The 24,150-nt window shown below is 33.3% G+C and overlaps 1 protein-coding gene across 1 annotated transcript in view; it reads left to right on the top strand.

Annotated features, from left to right (window-relative positions):
• The window catches only part of LOC128672017 (uncharacterized), a 73,845-nt gene that overhangs the window by 19,751 nt on the left and 29,944 nt on the right, over positions 1-24,150 (top strand). Inside the window, exon 2 of the mRNA XM_053748900.1 lies at positions 13,517-13,571. The gene's annotated coding sequence lies outside the window, so the exon portion shown is untranslated. The remainder of the gene's footprint in view (positions 1-13,516; positions 13,572-24,150) is intronic.

Here is a 24,150-nt window from a genome sequence, read left to right as displayed (position 1 = left end):
TTGAAAGAAGGACAAACACATCTTACATTTATAATATTACAGAAAATAATATAAAAAATTTAAATTCACAGGTTCAAGAAGATAGAAATGTTACTTGAATGATAGCTTAAAACGAGCGAACGTTTGGTAAAATGATTTAATATCCTGCAAACGTATGAAAATGCGAGACTACATAACACAGGCACTTTAACATTTCAAATTCATGGCAAATACGCTCCTATACCCATCACAGAAAGGTCCATGCAGTTCACATTTACGTAAGCAACCAATATCAAGTGTTTGCAACGTTTTAACCGGTATTCCAGGAGAACGAAAAAAACTGCAACGCAGCGCGACTCGGCGCGATAATTATCAAATATCCGTTTAACTACGTACTCATTCATGCTTTGGCTGTACATACCATACGTAAAAGTGCTTTGTGCAAAGCTTCGCGCAAAATAATATGGACTGCATTTCATACTATACATACTACATGTTGGAAAAATGTTTGTGTTCCCTGCGATGCGAGTAAATCGCATTGAAAATCTTTTGATGTGTAAGCAAGCAGTTCTTGCAAATCAGCGGTAGGATGAGTTCTACGTCGTAGCTTGAAGTTTATGGCCACAAACATCGCGCTATTTATTTATTTAAACTGTATTGAATTAAATACAATTTGTAAAAGTAGAACAGGAGGACTTAATGCTAAAATAATTATCTTTAAATAAGCATCGTCACATCGAGTCGTGCAGCGTTACGTCGTTCACCTTGGTCTATCTCTTGAATTCTCCGAAGATTCAATGCACCGCTGGTCATAAGAGGCTTCCGAGTACTCGGGACTTTGTGAAGGAAATCCAAGTTTACGTAAACTGGGTAAATATGAGGAACGTAGACGTATTTTGGAAGTCCGTATTGATATTATAGGAATAAAGTCAGGTTGAGTTGCTCCGTCTTTTAACTCTTAAAATATCGTACATTGCCTTTTTCTGTGCACGTTAAGGGTAACGTCAACGATGACGGTGCAACCGACCCTAAAACTAAAAACTAAAACGGAGAAGTAAAGACTGATGCTGTGTCTTTATATGTCTTTCATGTTCTATGTACCATTTCAACAATTACATTTTTATTTTTAGGATTTTTTAATAAAACATGGGGTACTTTTTAACCCGAAATAATCCATGGAAGCAAAGCCCCGGGGCAAAGCTAGTGCCTAAATAATTTTATTACTTTTCAATCTTTGGAACGTTGAGAAATTACTTTCACTAGCAAGAATTAGTGAAATTTTCACCATAAATCAAAAGCGCTGTACTAATTGACTTAGGGATGTCCCGGGTCTTAACCCAAGTTCTCGTGGCACCCATGGGTATCCATCTTTTATAACGAAACCTCGATTGTGTATATTATTTCCCTGGGTCAATTTTTCAACCCACTATTGACCTTTCAATCCACCCACTCCGTAAGGAAAAGAAACTGCTGATAAACCTTTTGAATTTTATTGACAAATCAAGTGCACTGGAAAAGGTGACTAATCTAACTTTTCACTTTAGTACAACATTTAAAATTCGTGTGGGTATTACTCCCACTATACATTCCCACTTACCTATTCTAATACTAACGTTTCTTGCAATGTCTAATGTGTTAAAGGGTCCAGTGTCCTATAACGTCCAGTATCACAGTGTCTATTGTCTTAAAAAGTCCAGTGTCGAAAGGTCCATTTACTAAAACGTTCAGTGCTTCAGAATGTCTTGTCCTAAAATGACCAAAATGATAAGTGTCTTAGATTATCCTCGGCATACAAGAGTGTGTTTATAGTGCGTTTTATTTTGTAGTTGAATCTTTCTACATTTTAGGTATCACGTGAATTCGTATTATAATTTTACTGTGAAATAGATATGTAGCCTCAAAATATACTACTTTTAAACTTTCGCGTTGCATAATTATATACTAAACAGGTATTATTCCCAGAAGTTTCGGACCTTCCGCAACGTCTGGGAAATAAAAAAGGTATGTGTCCGTTTCATACCTGTTATTAGTATTAAGACCTCAAAATATGTTTGTACAAATAATTTTAAAACTTTGGCGTTTCATTATTGATTGGTTATATTAATTAGTACTTCATAATGAAGAAATTATAGTATATAATGTTAAGTAGGTATACAACAAGTACGGGAGGTTTTGAGGAAGAAAGGTAATCTCGGCATGTTCTAATTAGCAAAGTAAGTTAGTACATACGCACAAAGTTATTACATAATCTTTTTAAATTAAGATCTACGATGTAATAATGCAAAAGGGACGAAGTTAACCTAACAAGCGCAGTAATTAGCATTTATATGACGTTAAACAGGTCTAAACATGATTCGCTTTTTAGTTACAACTGTTTTTCATGTGTTACATAATATAATAGGTAGTCAAAAAAAGGTTACATAACTTTGTCTACCTACCGAACTAGCTGTTGCCCGTAGCTCCGCGTGCGGTAGCCTGTGATTTTCTTGATGATTTGATTGAGGTGATTTGATTGATTAAACCAACGCCTGAAACACTAAGGGTGTCGCACGCGCGTTGTCTACTTTGTGGCCTAAGATCTTTTGCCACATTACCCTGTAATTACACTGTCTCTCTCACCTTTCAAACCGGAACACAACAGTGCAAACACTGCTGTTTGGCGGCTGATATAGATGAGAGTGAGGTACCATGCAGACGATCAAGACTTGTTCCAAGGTCTACCTCTAGTAGAAGAAGAATTAAGTAATCAATAACGTCATCAACCTTTACGTATTTATCAATATTTTTACAAGCTTTTATTTAGTTTCTAGATGTTTGCTCGTCTGCCTGTAATCAAATTTTGCAAGTTAGATTTCACTTACTTCCAGTTGTCCTACAGAGTTGAAATTTTCCGCTGACGCTTCAGTTTCCATGACAATGCATTATTATGATAAGCATGACCTGATGGTGCTCCCATGATCGGCTCCCAACGAGGGGACTCCTCAACGGTTTACAGCATTGACATGGGTTATTTGTCAGGCGTTAAATGCCACAAGATCTCGCTGACGACAATAACAGTTGGTAACAAAAAAGATTTTGTTTTGTGAATAACTTGTTTACCGTTAGAAAACCGCAAAAATATTTATTATTATGATTTGCCTTTCAAACGACCCTTATATAATTAAGTATCCAAAGTAAGCAAGATATACACTAATACAGTACTAGTGACTCATCCCAGCTTCGCTCGGATAGGACCATAATAAAAACTAGTTGATGTTACTGCTGACCTTTCATCTATCTCTGTGATAAATTTCATGAAAAGCGCTCCATTGTTTTTTGAGTTTATTGATTACAACCAAAAATACAAATCTTTTCTTTTTATACTTTTAGTAAAGATAATTGAAAAAAATCATCTTTTTCAGATAACATACTATGAGAAGAGTACCTAAATAAAATTATTACTAACAGTATAAAACTATGTTTGCTTCTGGCTATCGTGCAATTCGAAGACAAGGAAACGCTCTCAGAAATTGCTACTTTTATTTAGAGTTGAGCGTATTGCGAACATTTCATTTGTACATCCGTTTTAAAGAGTTCTATCAATTTTATGAATTTTTTTAACCGTTTAGCCGTGAAAGTGGAACAGACAGACCGACAAATTTTTACATTTATAATATTACTATAGATAAAATAAATTTAATTAGTAAGAGTTCAAGAACTCTTGAGAAGACTTCTCTTAACAAAATGTAGGTATTTTTTATTTGTAAAACTGTAGAAAAACAGTCGATTCCGATCAAAACTTTTAACTAAATCAACTAAAAAGTATAACGGTTCAGATAAAACGTCCTGGTCCACCCTTTAATTCCAACACGAAAATGCTTTCACTTCTAGACGAGTCCTAAAATCCTTCCCGTTATTTTGGTGTAACGAGTACAACAATATGTCAAGCTACACCAAATCATTGCAAACCAATCGGTATCACCACGGTTTGGATGTACAATGTAAGGTTACCAGACTAGACGTAATCATCGAAATTTAATGGTTTATTTTTTACGATGAGCATCGCGGCGTCATAGCTCCGAATGCATATGAAGCACGCGAGGATAACAAATAAATATAATAAGGACAAATCACACAGATTGAGCTAGCCCCAAAGTAAGTTATGGGATACTAACAAATACCAATCAGACTTGTGTTGTGGGATACTAACAAATACCAATCAGAAAAAGATCATTTTCCACTTTTTCGCGCCGGTGGTCGGATGACGACTGAGGTCCATCTCACCGTCCATGGGATACACCCGCAAGGGACGCAAGTATTTCATTCCATGCAATCATATCGACTAGGGTCGCTAAACTAATTTAGTAGATTAATTTATTTAATTGAATTATTTCATGCCAAAGAGCCTCTTATATCACTTTATGTGGGGGAGGTACAACAACAACAACAGCAACAATTCGTCATGTCATGATTATCATTCAGAAATACTTACGCAACTTAACCATTACACCGCCACCGCTTGGTATGAACACTATTATAATATTATAAAATATTATTCTATAAATGTTTATGACACGAGTGGTATAAGATATCTGTCATATCAATTCCCTATACCTCTAGGTTGTAATCACTCGCATTGTTATCCGGCTCCCAGGGGAACACCTACATCATACCGGATTACGTGTCCAGATTGTATGCTAGCATGTCCTCACTGACCGACAAGGAGCGTCACGACGCGGTGCGACGGTATATTTATTGTGTGTCGAAATACTTTATTGCATGAAAATACAAATGGTGGACATTTATGGCGATAAATGTCCACCATTGACATTTTCACACCATTGACATGACATTTTCTATCAGTGAACAAAAGCAAACATAGATAGCATAAAGTGGTGTGAAGTGCACAAGTTAGTTATAGAGAAAACTGTATGCAGACTTATTATTTAATGTATAGATAATAGATTACGGCGGCAATACAGGGCACATACAACTATGTACTGCAACTTATTGTTATTGTAAGGATTTTTTGTAAATTATTAATAAATAGAATATGTGATTTCACAACAAATATATTATTAGACCCTATTTTTAAATGTAAAAATAATAATTAACATTAACTTCCACGTCAGTGATATCGTCGTCAATCATTCGGAGCAAAAGTATTCATATGTTAGTTTTAAAGTGATTCGATTTCGTTTTTTTAAATACCTTTACAATGTTTATTTTAAATCCATTAAATTATAATACTATACATTTAATTTTATATTGTCGCATCACGCCGCGCTGCATTTTCTCATTTATAGTTCAGTTAGGACGCTAGATTAGCCTTTCAGGGAAATAGATCTGTTGTTATATTTCAAGCAATATGTTTTATCAAGTAAAACCCACTCGGTTTTTACATCTGGATTAATATTTTTGTGTAATTCCCATTGGACCTTCAAGGTTTGATTTAAATTAAAAAGTGCTTATTGTACCTCATGTTATATACAGGTCCACTCGACGTTAAAAATTATATATACTCGTATTAAAGCCGCGTGTGTCAATTTCTAGAATAGGATCACTCCGTACCCTTTCCTGTGGATGTCGTATGAGGCCCGCCTTCTGCGTGTGATTCCCCCCTGGAAGAGGACCACTCGATATACTCCCATTGTTCTCGTACGAAGCGACTAGGGGATATAGCCTTTGCAACTGAGGGGCAACAATAGCATTTTTAAAGAGGGTTGATGACAGACAGGCAGGTTGTTTAAATCTTCTAAATGTATTTACAACAAAACGGAAAATTTGATTGAAGCGATTTCTGATGTGGACATATTTGAGTTTGAGAGTGACATAGATTATTTTTTGTGGCGAGTGGAGCCGCGGTTAAGAGCTAGTAATGCTCTATTTTATTTGAAATCCCACGCGCTCTCAACGTTGAATGAAACTACTGGGGTATTATGTAATCTGTGGTGAAACCGAATTAAATATTGGCGTGTTTCTAATTTGCCTCAAGTGTTCATTGTGTTTGTAAACAAAGATGTTTTGTCTGCCGGTTGCTTGATATTGTGTGTCAAAACGTACGAGACAGATCTCTGTTAATTTTATTTGCTAGATACTTATTAGCAGTGAGATGTTGGATATGAAAACATTGAGTGGGTTGCACCACAATTTTGACGTTCTTTTGAAAAGGTATGCCACTTTGTCAATATGTAGACAGACGCAGGTTAAAGTCAACGAAAAAGATGAACTGATTATAAATCGCTCTTAATTTTCCTATTCAGACATGATTGTTTCACAAACATGTTCTTTTTGACACAAGCTTTTATTGTATTTAGAGAGACCTCAAAAATAATCATGTACATGAATTAAATCGTTGAGTGGAGCCAACGCTGGATGCACGTGGAAAATTTCAATCCTTTAGGATAAGCAGAAGTAGTAGCGAAATTTATTTATTTATTTATTTCATCTTACGCTATCATTACAGGTGCTCCCAATGCAATAGTTAATATCTAAAATTACACATGGTTTCCACCATAGCACAACACATACAATGTAGCTCTTGTGAACTCTGTCAAAGGACAACCAAATACGTCGATTTGAATTGCAACTTGGTTTAGGACCCTCAGCGCTCTAGTCAGAGGTACATGTTTGAGCAAGATTATAATAGTAATAATAATATTGACAATTAATTTCCTATTTCTTCAATTTATATATATATATATATTTTATTTTTTCAATGAGTTTATGTTTCTATTGACGGTTGCTGTAATTCATAAAATAATATTGCATGTTATAATATAATATTACATGTATAAATAAATATTTTGTATGCCGTATGGCCAAACATGTTCAGTCACAATATAATATGCTTCTCCATCTGCAATGCATGTATATACCTGTTTATATGTATGTAATGTAACATGTTTTACAAATAAAGAATCTTGAATCTTGAAAAAAAAAAAAAAAAGCATAATCGTTCGCCCTCGTGGTATTGCGAACAGATGAGTTGGTCGCCGTCGCCGTACGGTAACGGTTTGGTACGCAAAACGACATCCATTGTAATTTAACTTTCAATATTTGATTATATACATACATCGGGACAAGTGAAACTATATAGAACTAACTATATAGAACTAAAAGCTTGTAGAAATAATATCTACTCACAGACACGTTCGTATTTCGACTAGATAACATCTCCAGTAACACGCAACGTTTCCACATTTAGATTTGACGACCTCGGTGGCGCAGTGATAAGGTTCTTGCCACTGAACCGAGAGGTCCCGGGTTCGATCCCCGGTCGGGTCATGATGGAAAATGATCTTTTTCTGATTGGCCCGGGTCTTGGATGTTTATCTATATATGTATTTGTTATAAAAATATAGTATCGTTGAGTTAGTATCCCATAACACAAGTCTCGAACTTACTTTGGGGCTAGCTCAATCTGTGTGATTTGTCCTAATATATTTATTTATTTATCCAATGTGCATTCAAAGTCAAAATCTCCATAACTATCTCCTTATGCATAACAAAAAGGCCCCTTTCACCTCGACATAAAGAACCACGGTGAGTTGCCATGCGTTATGAGCAATTTCCAAAGAAAGAAAGAAAAAATGTTTATTTGATATAACCATTTTACATAGAAAACAAGTACATCAAGTATTAGTTAGTACGTCGCTAATGATTGTACCAAAACTGTGTCTCCGTTCAGCATAATGCCGTGGCGTGTACCACGACGCTGGTATTTTCTACTATATATACTAGCACTAAGATCATCCTGTTCAAAATGTTCATCAGAAACCTATGAAACATTTTCATATCCACGACATTATCCAAGTAACGAGGCAACAAAATTTATACAAATTTAACTTTCCCAATCAAATATGAGTATGGAAACAAAGCCAGTGAAATCATAACTGCCTGAAACTGAAAGCACATCTTTGAGGTAATTTGAGATAATGAATTCCCTCACAAGCTATTAGCTAAATTGCTAATGACTTTGGGAAAATGCCAAGACCGATCTCGAATTATTTGAGAATTTTATCGTTACTTAAAATTTATGGTAAACACCTTTTTATATTATTAATCGCCGTAAATGGCCTGTGGCTTTAGTATAACAGCGGGTTAGTATACGATATACCCCCATACAATGTATAATATCAATATAATAACGAATATAGATAGAATTTTTTGTTTATAACGTAAATAAAATGTAAATAAACTCCACCCCCTTATTAATAAAAACGTTACTCTCTGATTAGCCTCGGAATGGTTATTCTTTGTATTGTTTCGTTCTTTCAATGTCAAATGCTGAAAAGAGAGAGAGAGGGACAAAACAAAAAAAAAACTACTCCAAGCGTAATCAGAGAATTGAATGTTTAATAATAAAGCGGATAATGTATTTTGATGAATATTGGCGCAGATATGTTTTATTAAGTCCTGTTATTCGTAAAAGCCAAAGCATATTTTGAGCTTAAAAATATTTTGTCACTATCGCACTTTGCTAAATTTGACAATGATCAAACGAGACAAAATATACTTTAAGCTTTATATTTTTTATGAATAACACAGTAAACTTTCCGAAGTAGGTAACAGTGTTTTGGTTCGAAAAAAAAAACGCGGATTGACAGCCATCTCTACTTGTTTATTAATTATAAAAAATATTTTTAAAATTAACTTATTTCTGAGTTGTATAGTTTATCTAATTATCAAAATTGACAAAAAAATATCTTTTGATTTATAAAATTACATGTTTTCTTTTAATTTCAGTGCATATTTGTATGTACCTATGCTTTATGCAAAAATTAATGAAAATGAACGACGAACCCTAAATATTTGTATTACAAATATTACAATAGCGAGATATTCAATGAATAGTCCTCGTTATAAAAATGTATTTTTTAGGAAATGAGCGACCTAGCTTCGGCGCAGGAATTACAACAAAATTAATTTTATGTTTTGGGTGTCCGCTGGGGTTTATTTGGAATGTATTTTAGGAACGCTCCATTTTACGTATTTTTTCGCAACATAATAACTTAATGATTAATGTTAAAGCCGTCGTTGGAATTGGATCATGTTTTATTATACTTTTTTTCTTTATAGAAAATTATATTCGGAGATTGACCATTAAAAATATTTAGATTTTTGTTATTGTAGTAATTGAGTACATACACAAATTCAAAAGTTATACGTTCTATTTTATAAATACCTATTATATTTTTTTTACGATAAAAATAGAAATGAAAATATCTTATTTTTCTGTGAATATACAATATTCCGTGATAGTTTTTTTTTTTCTACTCTGCATTTTTCTTTGTGCTCGCGACTAGCCGGCCAGTATTTTAATATTATAGTTCTTTAACTTTATTTTTTTTTCTTTCATTTAAAAATACATAAAAGAATCCTATATTTTTGAATGCATTTTGAAAACTCAGAATAACAAAGAGATATTTTCTCAAATGATTCTTTTGAAACGTATACAAACCTAGCAGCAGAGTAAGTAATATAAATGATATTTCTCGTTCCAAAGGAAACCCACATAAAAAGTACGTAGTTAATGTGACCGCGTCCATTTTTCTTCAGTTTTTCCACATAAAAAGTTTCATTATTTACAATTCATCTGTCCAGTGCAATTGTGAATGATGTTGGGGATTTCATGTGGGTAATATTATTAATTTAGTTTTAGAATGGAAGCCCATAGTTTGATGTCATTCAATTCGTAACCTCTATCGCACAAAATTATAATTTTTGCCATTAAAAGAGGTTACCAAGTAGACGTATTATTTTAATTGAGATTTACAAAGTCCACAGTCAAAAATATTTATTTTTATAAAAATAATATAGTATAAAAATAAATATTTTTGACTCTTGCAACTTTGAATGACTCAATCTTTAAACCCATAGTAGTCTTAATAATGTAAATTAGTCTAAAATAGGTAAATGAATGTAATTTTATTATTTAATTAAAGTATATTCTTTCAGCCCTAGTTACTTGGCATAAAACGTTAAACTTATTTTATACTATTAGTAATATTACTATGAGATCCTAAAATCCTTTTACTCCAAAGAAACGCAAGCCAGATCGTTTGTATTATTTAATTGAATTCTTAATTAAAAATTCTGGTTTGTGCTGCATCAGTTGCGCTTCTAACTGCACTCGTCTCAGATATTAACCATAGAAATGCAAGGAAAACCTTTAATTAATCCTCTGCATAATTATATTCATTATATTTACGCAGTTTAAGTATGCGTGACCCACTGCTGGTTATATGCCTCCTCTAATGGTTAACTTACATATACATAAAAAACCTCATAAAAAAGTTAAATTATATTTTAAGCTAAAATACGTTTTGTCTCGTTCTGTCAATATAGTAACGATAGTGACAAAACATATTTTCGATTAAAGTATGATTCAACTTGTTTGATTTCAATTTGTTGGGTATGACGACCTCGGTGGCGCAGTGGTAAAGTGCTTCCCTCTGAACTAAGAGGTCCCGGGTTTGATCTCCGGTCGGGTCATGATGGAAAATGATCTTTTTCTGATTGGCCCGGGTCTTGGATGTTTATCTATATATGTATTTGTTATAAAATATAGTATCGTTGAGTTAGTATCCCATAACACAAGTCTCGAACTTTGGGGCTAGCTCAATCTGTGTAACTGTCCCAATATATTTATTGATTTATGTAACTTTTTTTGCAAAAATTGCATATTGAGAGATATGTATTATATTATTAAATGTTATATCATATATGTATCAGAAAAAAAAAGTAAATATTTCCTTTTTTCCCCTTTTTACACGCCACTTCCTAATGTCATGTACCGTTTCATCCGTCGTGTCTTTAAGGTCCTTCAGTTTGCAATTTCAAATCTCGAGCAAGCTGGTGGTCTATATTTTATAGGTCTATAGTCTATATAATAAAGGAGTATATAAAGGTACCTATCAGTAGGAAACTAATTAATAACAAGTTTACTACCGGGAGCGCTGCTCTTGTTAATTGCTCCTTGTCTCTTCCAAGTGAGATAAATCGTGCTTTCATTCCACCTGAGTGAGGCTGTAAAAAATGAAAAGGTTTTCGTTGAAAAATAGATTTTGTAATTCTTAAATTACATGCTACAAAAGCCAATTAGCAAACCCCTTTATTTATGTAAATACTCTTCTGTTTATAGTTATAGGTTTAAACATTCTGGTGCATTTTTAAATTTATATTTTACTAGCCGTTGCTCGCGGGTTCGCCCGCAACGAAAATTTGTCTTTGTGCTCTCCAGCTGTCCAACCACAGCACACCAATAATCGTCTCAAACCAATGCTACGATTTGTCGGGGAATAAGGACAAACAAATAAGGTTTTTTAATAATACATAGGTATAGACCATTGTTATTATTGTTATTATATTGTGTATGTATGAGACGAGTAATCTCCGAAATTACCGAACCCATTTTAAAAATTCTTTCATCATTGGAAAGGTATATTATCTAAGCGAGCTAGGCTATATATTTAGCTCAAAAATTCCCACGGGAGCGAAGTCCCGGGCAAAATCTAGTATAATATGTATTTGCTGATATAGTTTAACATAAGTGTTGCGTAGTGTCACAAAATTTCAGGATTGTTTCATCTCACTATTACTTCGAAATTCGTTAAAAAAGTTATGAGTGACATGTATAACAAATCCATTTAAACATAATACATTTCCGTATTGTCGCGTTCCATAGTCCTTGGTGCCTTAACTGTTGTTACACGATTGCATAAAATCACGCCTGGAGTCTTTATAGGACAATCGCTCCCAAGTGCATTATATGACATGAGTTCGTGTACAATCGACCGCATGTTAAGTAAACCTGCATGCACCTTTATGCCGTGGTAAAAGGGGCGATTTCGCAATGGATTCGGGTGGCTTTACGTACACAGTTCTTTTCTACTTTACGAGGCCACTTGCTCCCAAGTGCATCGTTCTCCTTTGGGGAACATGTAATGTAATAGAAGGATATAGGTACATACAGTACGAAAGAATTGCCATATTGTTCTATGTATATAGATGGTTCTATAAAATTGTGTTACAGGATACTGTGGCAAAAGATTCTAGGCCACAAAGTACCCAAGAACTGTATGTCCCCTGGTGTCAGGAATGTAATACTCTTGCGCAAAAGACATGCACCATGCGCTTAAAGTATTCGCGCTTGCGGCCGTTCGCGCAAATCATATTTCGCGCAAGTGTCCTGATACGCTGTGGGGATCGCTTACATTCAGGTGGATGGGTGGATTTTTATGTACAAAGTAAGCAATGAGCATGCGAGCATGTTGATTGCCAAACACCGCAGCCAATAGATAACAAAATAATATCTACTTAAATTTGGGACATTGACAAAACTTTATTCATACGTAAGACAAGGCGTGTTTCTTCAGAGTCCCTACTCACTTATCTGTCATTCAAGTCACTATTCTAAGGGCTATACCCTAAGGGATACATAACGCTAACTGCCAACGCTTCTCTACGTGACTATTCCCTAACTTTCAGGTTGTGATCATTTTTATCTATATTCCACGCCAATTTAAAGTTGCCAGTCCCTAGTGGAGGTGGAGGTATTACCCTATGACCTAATTTTATTGCTTGATTTTGCTGAAAAGTAAATAAAGGAGCTTTGAAGGACAAATGGAGGGTTAGAAAGAAAAAGATTGACAATTAACAGGCATGATAGTTGAACATTTAAATGAATTATAGCTGTGTATAAATATAATTACTTAACTTTTCTTCCATTTCATTAATGTCATGTATCATTTGTTGCTGTAAAAGTATTATTTTTACAAAGTTTTGGATTACGATTTAAAACAGCATAACTTGTTTTCATAAACGTCAAGAAATTGTAATCTATAATGTGTGCTATTATATAAATAAAGATTCAGGATTCCAAAATAAAGGGTTTTCTGTTCTTATTTGCGTTCTTTCGTGTGTTATTTTCCAGCTAACACTGCGGTATGTTGTGCCTTTCAAAGGTATAGCTCAAACAATAAACGGGCTGTGAGTTTTGTTCGTATCGCGCTATAATCAAAGAAAACACCCAAAAATAAAGAATGAAATTGTTCTTTCAAATGCACATTCAGACAAAAATGTCATTAGATCGAGTCGTTGGTTCGGAAAAACGAATCCAACCAGCTCCGTATTATCGCAACTGTTATGCTGTTCTAAGCGTTTTTATATCCAAAATGTAACAATAATTGTCAACGTTAAGGTGCTTCTTCTTCGCAACTTTACATAAAAACATAACACTCCTTTGGGTAGTCGTGTAAATAATTAAGGTTTTCCAAATCTATACATAATAGGATATTATATTAAGGTCAAATCGAGACTACTAAAAGTCTTGTTCAAAATTGTATCTTTTTTGTGTTATTATCTATTAGTAAAAACGATTAAACTATTTCTTGTATAAGTAAATATATACTTATGCAATATATCCTTATTTTCTCTACATATTATCTTTTATATCTACAAATACAAGGGTATTATGTAAAATCTCAAAAAATCATGTAAGTAGCATATATTTTTAACTACAATTTTCACTAAAAGCTATGTGTCTTTGTTACAGGTTAAAGTGAAAAGTGTACACGGTTCGATTCTTCGATTCGAACAATAAATATCAGGTAAGCCATAGATTTATATAATGTCGTTTGAAAAATACTGGTATTCCTAAAGGCTCTGAATTATGTACTGCGTAGGATATACGTTATAACGCGGTGAGAATTATGAGATACATGATATCACTTTTATTGAGGCCATAACTTTTTAGGCAAAATGAAGTATTTCGTATCAGCGCATACACTTTAGCAGGGAAATACTATCGTTTGTCACTTGTTTTTATTATAGGTATCGAACGTAATAAATAAATCGACAGAATCTTTCCTGATCAAGTAACCTGAAATGTAACGACGAAGCAAAATCATAAAATTACATCTATTAATAATTAGCAGCCAGTCTCAGCTTCGCTAGGATAAATCTATAATTAATTATACTTACAAAACCTTTCTCAAGAATCACATTATCAATTTAATAATGAAAGGAAGAAAGGCATTATTAAGTCTCCAATAAGAAATAAACAAAAATACAGTTAAACAAAATTGTCGGAAATTTTACAACAAAACAAAGTGTAGAAAAAGATGCACGCGCCCTCAAACTAAAGGAACTCACACAGTGAGAGTAATAACATTCTGAAATGTTTCTATGTACCTATTCAAATAATTAGTAGGTACTTAATTGGAATTTCATTTAATTTTGTGGAATTTGATTTGAAAGGAAATGCGACAGTAGAAATGCGAAATACTTTCTACCAAGTTTAATATTAAATGTGGATGAAGGTAACCAAGCAGATGGGAACAAAAAGTCCTGCAGAATAGTATTCCTTATCTTAGTCCATCGCTGACAAACTTCGGACCCACGAAGTAGGGTTTGAGAAATTATCTAACTTCCATTGTTGTTGGTGCCCTGAATTCCGGCGATATTATTTGACAAATGAATGAACTGTTCGTACAATAGTTATAATTATAGTTATAGTAGGATAGTTTGACAAATTCTTGTCTTTATTTGTCGTGAAAGTCTAGATTGTACTGAAGACAAACGTCTGATTGTTAACCTATTTTTTCTACTAAAGGGCTACGGTGATACGATGGATTAAGAGCACTTTAATATCTTACTAGGGTAAATATATGCTTCATTTTTAATAAAAACTTTAAATAGCAATAATTAAAAGTACAAGATCGATGAGATAGGTGTACTTAGTGTGCTAGATTAATAAATCTTAATCATTTTTAATAAAAACTTTAAATAGCAATAATTAAAAGTACAAGATCGATGAGATAGGTGTGCTTAGTGTGCTAGATAATAATAATACATGTGATTAATGGATGACAATGGATCAAAGAAGAAGAAGAAAATATCGCGTTTTATTCTAAGTTTTTAATAAAATAAAAATAAGTTATTAAACTATTAAAAGTAACTATAAAACACCATAGACACAAATTACATGCTAAAAACAAATATAGAGTACACGCTAAATTTTAAGATGTTTATTGTGGAGAAATATAAACAAATATATTATTATTAATATTAAATATACAGATAACACTATGAATGTGTGTGCTGCAGCAACCATATATAGGCCACGACTCAGTGATATTATATTACTCAGAGAGCAATACAAGAAGTATTGCGTTATTTAATATGAATGCTTTTACTATTAAATTCTGCTTTTGTTTTTCGGAGAAGTGTGAAATCTGTTTTCAGAAGAACATTATTATCACACCTGTTTCCCGTGGGGGTAGGCAGAGACTAGGAGAACTGAAAAGTATAAAACATTATCCCAAATTTCGATAACCAACACCCACGGGATGGAATGAAACGATTTTAACTATAAAAAGCGATCGGATGTTATTTCATAAAACATCCACTCTGGTTCCAATTACTACGACTGTATTCGCCATTATCTAAATTGCATCCACAGAGACCTATATAAATCGTTGGGCGATTCTCAGGCTTAGTACTTGAAATCAAGGACAGTAGACTAATGACATTGGCGCAAAAGACTGTTAAATATAATATAATATAATATTATATTATTAGGTTTTTAAACGCTAACATTTATTGAAATGGGATGCTTGTCTATCGCATTGGTGAGAACTGTAAAGATAGATTTAAGGTTATGAATGATTAAATAAATAAATGAATAATTTTATGTTATTTAACCTCTAGGCGAGGTGTTCCGCTGCTGGGCAAAGATCTCCCGTTTACTTTTCCATCCATTTCGGTCCAAATAAAGTCTTCTTATATAAATCTTTACGTTTAGGGTGAGATGCGCTGCCGTATTTGACGTTAATTTTAATAAAGTTGTTATCAAATTTCACGTTGCAACTCACCCTTTGATAGGTTTACGAGTATATAGTTGCGAACTTCATATTATAATTGGACGTGTTAATTAACTGCGTGTTACATTAATTTTATTATTTAATTTTTGTAACATTATTTGTATATTTTTTATATTATAAAGTTATGTAAAGAAGTATCTTTACATAACTCACGCCGCATTTCTTTATATTAAAAGGTAGCCAACGTTGTTCCTGAAGAACTTGTCTGTCTCTGTGTCTAATTTCATCAAAATCGGTCTGGATTTTTTTTGTTTTTTTGTTTCTTTTTCAAAAGAAATAAGTTAGTATTAATATAATAAGTGTAGATAAAGCAATGATAATAAACAAAAAATGATAATTGTTTGACTCAGTTATGGAACCAAAGTTAGTTTCGTAAGTTGCAAGCTTAAAGTTAATACTGTTTGTGTTGTAAAGCTAACCGAAACTAAACTGAAGTGAAGAGCTATCTATCTTGCGAAGCTCAGTTTGTAGTTTCGTGTAGAACAGTATGCTTCCTACGCTTCTTTACTAAACTTTGATTCTCGCTAAATATTTAGGTAAAGATATGCCAAATTCTTAATCGATGGATATTTAACTAAATTTAGACACTGATTCATTACTTTGCGATGAAAATATCTATATAATCTGATGATATTAAATTTGCTTTATTCAAAACTGGTGAAACGTAATTTTAACGCTATCAGATACTTTATCAGCAAGCGGTGCAATAGGCCCTAAATCACCTGTTGGTGTAAATTTAATCTAACTTTTGAATATGGTTTATTTTTTACGCTGTATATATAGATATATATATAGATATACGAGTAGGTAGGTATATATACCTACCTATATATACCTATTATAGACGTAAAAAATAAACCTTATACGCTGTATATATATATATATATAGATATATATATAGATATACGAGTAGGTAGGTATATATACCTACCTATATATACCTGTTATAGACGTAAAAAATACAATACACCAACAGGTGATATATATATATATATATATATATATATATATATATGTATACCTACCTATATATATATACCTATTATAGACAGGAACAACATAATCATAGTTAGATGCCCTATAAAATAATGATATTGTAAACAAAAATACATTTTTATATAATTCGAATAAAAAACCCGACGTCAATACCTAAGGTAGTGGACCGACTGACCGACGACTTAGATATCTATATATATATAGGTAAACAAAGCGATAAATTTTGGTAATAGCAGTAATAACCAGCGTTTTCATCGATCGGAGTGAGCACGCGAGACGCGACCTAGTTTTTATATAACTTACAATATAAGGAAAAATAAATGAACAAATAGACAATACTAAACTACACTCAACGGTCCATTTTAGCTCCAAGTGCAGCATATTTATAATAGATAGCAAGGGAACACTACAAACACAACTTAAAACTGACAGAACTCCCTCGCTTTTGCCAATAAATCAATTTTCACCCAATTCTCTTTTAAAGATCTCAGAATTGGCTGATCACCGAACGCGTGCGTTATTTATATATAGTACGGCTCGAGGCGGCTATTCTGATAATATTTAGTAAAATTCATATCATAGTGGCTTGTGCTTTGATTAGATGACTACTCTATATCCTCCCGTGGATAACGTACGAGAGACACATAGCTCTGAAGCTCATTGATGAGAGGATGGATGCAAAAGTATATAGACATGCTGACCTCCACATAAACAAAATTGTTAATTTAAGATAAGTTTAATTTTAAGAAAATATATTTATAAATAATAATATGGACTGTTGGTCTGAAATAAAGACATTTCATTTTATAGCCTTGATAGCTGATAAGCAACAAAAACAATCCCAAGGATGGTTGAAGTTAGCGGACGGTTTTGAAATCTAAAATCTACTATCACAACATAAATAGGGCATATAAATTGGGCAGTCATGTAATAACCACTATTGAAACACTATTGAGGTACGACTGTAACACGACGTTAAATTCGACACCCTGTCGAGTCGTGTCGCTAGCGGACGCGAATTGTCGATAATGTCAGATAAAATGACGCGCTGCAAATTGGAAAATAAAACACTGGCCGAGTGTAATTCGAGTTATAGGTTCCGTAGGAGATACAACCAATTTAAGTAGAAGTAAAAATCTGAAATACTATTTAACACAAGAGAGTAAAGGAACAATACAGAATGTGTCAACTGCCTCTAGTCCCGTGAAGTTTATAAAAGTCAAACCTGCTTGGCTGCTCGCGCGCAGATCGATCGGACAGCGATCTGAGTTGTTCAATTGTATTTACCATCTCCTGGCTCGAATGATTAAAGGCAACGTGTAAAAGGCGATAAGCGAAGGCGTGTAGTTACCGCCCTAGAACTATTCCATAGCCTCCCGTGGATGTCGTGCTGGGCAACTAAGGGATGAGTTTTGACAGCTAATAGAAATTTTGGTTGATTTATCTTTCCTGTGAATGCAAAAGAAATCAAGCGAGGAAGAAAACTTTCTTGTCATTATTAATGGAGTGGTTTGCCATTGCCTTCTCCATTTCACATACAAGTTAATAATCAATAAGTGTGCAGGTTTCCTCACGATGTTTTCCTTCACCGTAAGCAAGTGGTGGTCGATGAAAACTACTATACATGAGTCAGATTGGTATACAAACTCATCTGACACGAGTAGGATTCGAACCAGGGGCCTATCGATCCACAGGCGGGCGTCTAAATCATTACACCACCACCGCTAGAGAAAATTAACACTTATTTTTTATATAAAAATTACATAAGATTTTTTTGGTTTTTAGTCTTGCCAACAGAATCCTAAAAGTAACCTTTCAGCTATCAAGGGACGAAGTAGCTTGGCTGTTAGATATATTGTGTAGGCGAAGTGAGCGAATAGTGAGAATCGGAAGAAAAGAATGATCGGTCCTTCAAAAATACTTATTCTTTCTTTCATTATTGTTAATAATTTTTATAACATTTTATTCAAGTCGTCTAAAGACATCTGATATGACTTTTATCTATTTTAGCTATCTATCCCTGTCTAGTGAGTGATAAGTAAGAAATTACATTTTCTATACAGACTAGAAAATAAAAGAATTATTTTGTAATCGTTAATCAAAGATGTTTAGCTAGGGTCTTCAACTATATATTAATAATATGTAAAATAATATGTAAAATTTCATCATACAGCATTAGACATGTTTACAAGTCTTCTTTAGTTGTAGGAAAATTGTGTCTTCTGCATTATTTATTTAATTTTTTAACAATATATATTACTAAAATTTATATGTGTATATCTGTTTCGTAATACCACGAAATGGTATTCGATAAAACTGATAAGATGAACGCAATGCACGCATAACTTTTTCTTAGAAATTCCCATGTGAGTTCCCGTCCAACAATATCTTTATGAACAAACTTTTTCTTAAGCAAAGTATTTTTTCTGTGTTTCTCTACAAGAGGCCTACGTCTGGATACTAATATTATTTATGTATGTATGTTTGTTACTTTTTCAGGTGGAATCTACTGGACTACTACCACCCGCACAAGCTTGTGAAGTTACCCTTACAAGCTTGCAATTACTGTGTTTAGGACAATACTTACTGTTGATTTAGGAAACTAAGGATATATTATATACTACTGAAAGTGCTGGATATGTATATATCTGAAAGTGTATACTTTCAGTAGCTGGTGGAATATTATTGTAAACAAATGATTTTCATCAAATAAATCAAAATTCCAATATCGCTTTGTGTTCCGAGATCTGAAAATAATTAATTTTATAAATCACTCCGGCGCGTACAGATTATGGAAATAACTCAACGTGTAACAGTTGTCACCGCATTTTAATAAATGAAGAAATTGCTTTCTTTATTAAAAAGGTCCTGTTCAGATGAGACCCTTCGCGAAATATAATCCGCCATTTTGCTTTTTTTTATTCTAATTTAGAATATTGAGCTTGTATAATAGGGATCTTCGAGTGTGAATATTAATTACTGTTTTCTTTTTGAGGTCTCAGGTCTACTGACCAGACATAATGTTATATTAACAGGACAGAGCCCGTTAATATACTTGTAGTTAGTTGTGTCACTTCTACTTTTCTTTTGTTTCATATTCTAAAATGGAAATTACAAGGAATTGTGAAATTGTACAGAATAATTCATAAAACAAATTAAAGTATTAATTTAAGCTAAAATATGTTTTGTCACTATCGCGCTTCGTAATATTCGAAATAGACAGAACGAGGCAAAACACACTTTAGCTTGAAAAATGCTTTAACTTAGGTGTAATATTTAACGTGACTGCAGAAGTTGAAATACAATATACTCATATTTTTATTCCTACCTTTCTCTTTTTTGTTATTTCAAATACTTAGGATAAATTGTGTAAAAATACAATTACTGAATCCATTCATGCAAGAGAATCGACAATCGAGGCTTTTAACAATATCAATATAACAACGAACCAGTCTCCGTTACCCGCACGCTTCTCAAGTCCCACGTGTAAACAATATGAGAAAAATTTCCCAGAACATTATTCTATATTCGATTACGGAATACCATATCAAAAGAGAAAAGTTAAATAAAATAAATTGTAATATACATAAAGGGAGAATTTAATCACGAATTGATATAATGTACTTGTACAAATAGTACATTTTTGTACATATATAATTTTTTAGAATAAACTAAATAAAACTAACTAATTAGTGTCTAATTTAGCATTTTAACGAAGTGTTTTATTTATTTTTATAGTTAGCGACTAATGGGGATTTCTTTTCTGTCAGATGCTTCCGGGGCTGGGTAGCCACTTGTCCAGTAGAGGTTATGGCAGGGCCTGCCTGCCTTGTCACCTTTGGTCTGAGGTTGGGTGGTGCTGCCTCTGCGTTCTCATTGAGGGGGCATTCTCCTGCATTGCATCTTACTTTTGGGGATTCCGGCTTCAAGGGGGATTTTTCCCCTGCGTCTCATTCACTGGGCTGCGTGGTACCATGCTCGTTTCGTTGGGTTGCTGGAGGTACGCGTCAATTAAGTAAGAGTAATATCAGGGTAAATTAAAATTAAGGTAAAAGGTTTTTAAAAGTATGGTAGTAATGTGTAAAACCAGTCAGTCCTTTTCATAGGGTATATCCTTTTTATAAAAACCTCTATAGAATACCTATATAGTTGTGGATCCTTATTTGTGTTGTTTTATAACTTATTGTCTTTGTGTAAAAGCTGTAACTTAGTATAAGTTACAGCTTTTACACAAAGCTGTAAGTAGCTGTAAGTTACAGCTTTTAAAAGCTGTAACTTAGTATAAGTTACAGCTTTTACACAAAGCTGTAAGTAGCTGTAAGTTACAGCTTTTAAAAGCTGTAACTTAGTATAAGTTACAGCTTTTACACAAAGATAAATTACCTTATGATAATCGATGTTTATAATTTAAATAATTTCGAAAGTATTTACTTGAGAGGCAACTATAATTAATAAAGGAGGGGCAAGGAGTCCCTTCTACGATAGTATTTAGAAGAAAGTAAAAATAAAATCATATATGTATTTTTTTTTTAATTTCATGTATTTATTTTTATACTTAAAATGAAAATTTAAACAAAAACTTATTAAGCGACTATTAACTATATTAAGCGACATCAAAAAACGGAAGTGTTTCTCAATTCGTCTCCCTCTTCGGCGTTCTGTCTCTTTTGTTATTATGTTTTATACATAATATCAACATTGATTCCGTGGCTACACTGCACGATGTATGTATGTGCCCATAAATTTCAATTACTTGTTATTGTTTAACATATAAAATGTTAAAGCAACATATGATAGTCAAATAGACCTTATCAAACCCACCTTTTTGCACCTTTGCTTCGCTCCCGTGGGAATTTCCGGATAAAAAGTAGGTACCTTACTTATATTTTATTCCAGGTTATATTCCACCCGTATACCAAATGTTATAACAATCCGTCCAGTAGATTGTGCATGAACATAACAGAAAATATTAGATTTTGTTATAATGAAAGCATCTTCATTCATTACGCCATCATCACATTTAGGTACATCTATCTCTAAAACTAGGCACCTTATAAGGCACGCGAATCACTAAAACCTTCCTTACAAAGTAAAATTTATATCGGTTTTTAGTACTTTCTCCGTTTCGCCCTTAAAATACGTCTCGCAATAACGGTGCCTGGTGATAGATTACTCACATAAAAATCTAGGTCAGGTCGAACGTCTGTTTCTTAGTGAATTACCGACGGATGTCACTGGAAAGGGGCATTTTTGTTGTTTCTCTTTTCTACTCACTTTGTAACTATATTACAGTTTATTAGTATTTGTGTCTTCAACTGAGTTCAACTACGTACTTATAACATTATTACTGATATAAGAATTTACTATTTCTATGAGTTTATAGAATAGCTATAAAATTAAAAAAATAAATCCTAATATCCTAACTCAGTGACGTGAAATCGTTTACAAAAATAACGTCGAATTTTCAGGAAGATGCAAAAAGCATCCCGCATTTAAAATGAGCCTGTCGAAACCTTTCGTCTATTTTGAGTTGTATTTGCATATTTTCCTTGAGCGACGATAATTAGAAAAATAAATTTGCCTTCCAATTTCATCCTTCATTTGTAAAACATCAATATGGAATAGACTAATATTCTTCGGTGAATTGTCGAGAAAAAACATTCTGAAGGTGACTAGAAACCATTAAAAGAAAAAGTACTTAATAAACAAAATATATTTTGAGAGATCGTATAAAATTTTCTTCAGATTTGAGTTAGGATTGTGTACTCTAACGATCGGGCTCGCTTATCAATTAGAATATATTGATATTAGATATATAATTTAATACTTTTTTTAACACGCACGCAATCTTATCCAAATCTGGGGGCTGACTGCGTCAAAACATACATCAAATAAACTCTTCTTGGTTTTTCTATTCTTCGTTCGAAATGCAATAGAAAGGTTTTAAAATCTAATGAAGGAGATATTACTACAGTACACAAGCAGTGTTTACGCGAATGAAGTGGCGCTGTTAGGTTTGTAGTACCAAGGTTTATCGAATTAACATAGCATCCCGTTGACTCGACGATCGTTGGAATAAAACATCGTACTATAAACATAACGACATAAGTGTTCGATATAATAAAAATCCCATAATAGAGTAGACTTTCACTCTCCATTATGCATATAAAATAAAAAATTACCACTAAAAGTGGGCTGTCAGTTTGAATAACTTATTTTTCTGGTCTGTACATTCCCCTGACACAGCCTGACTGACATATTGTCACAATGTCCACTCTATTGTTGTAGTGTCCGATAGCTGGACAGGACACACTTCACAGTTTTCTCATTACATTATTTTTGGGGTCAAGATTTTCTGTTATAGAAACAAAAGTATCTTCAACTTATCATACGGTTAGTTTAGTTACATGAGTAACCTAAATATTTTATTTGATGTGACCAAACGTTGACACACATTTTACATAATAAAATAAGGGTTACATACGAGTGGACAGACAAACAGACTAGACATGATGAATCTATAAGGGTTTTAACCATTTGACTATGGAATTCGAAAAAATAAATTGATATATTAGGACAAATCACACAGATTGTGCTAGCCCCAAAGTAAGTTCTAGACTTGTGTTATGGGATACTAACTTAACGATACTATATTTTATAAATAAACATCCCAGATCCGGGCCAATTAGAAAAAGATAATTTTCCATCATGACCCGACCGGGGATTGAACCCGGGACCTCTCGGTTCAGAGGCAAGAACTTTGCCACTGCGCCACTGAGGTAGTCAGACCAAAATCATTGTTGTAAAACGTTTTGTAAAGAAAATTTCCTAGTGTATACCTGAAATTTTAGCAGTAAATTTTTAGTTCATGGACTTTTAACGTAAAATTGGTATTTTCAACCAAAAAAAATTTGACTTCCGTGGTCGAAACAAATAAATTAAACTTCATCTATAGTGGCCATTAAGTATGGCAATGGCATAAACATTCGCGATTTTTCTGTGTCAGCCGTGACAGATATTTAAAATTAGAACACATAATTACTTAATCTTTTATCAGTGGCCAGTGCTTTTATAAATCCTCAAAAAAGCCTCTAGCAAATGCTACGAAAACAATAAATCTGCTAACTGGCTTTGCAAGTTACAATACAGGTATATCTCGACCGTCCACAATAAATCTTGGAGCTCCGAAATAAATAAAAGCAACTCCGGAATATTGGACTCCAGAACCGAAGTAAATAAAGAATAAAGCTTTTGGTTGGACTCCGCAGTCTCAAATAAAATATCGCTCCATATAAAGTTTCTTCTATTC

The sequence above is a fragment of the Plodia interpunctella genome, chromosome 8 (assembly GCF_027563975.2).
Source record: "Plodia interpunctella isolate USDA-ARS_2022_Savannah chromosome 8, ilPloInte3.2, whole genome shotgun sequence".
NCBI classification, from domain to species: domain Eukaryota; kingdom Metazoa; phylum Arthropoda; class Insecta; order Lepidoptera; family Pyralidae; genus Plodia; species Plodia interpunctella.
Note: the sequence above shows the minus strand (reverse complement) of the source record. Positions and strands in the feature narration are given on the sequence as shown.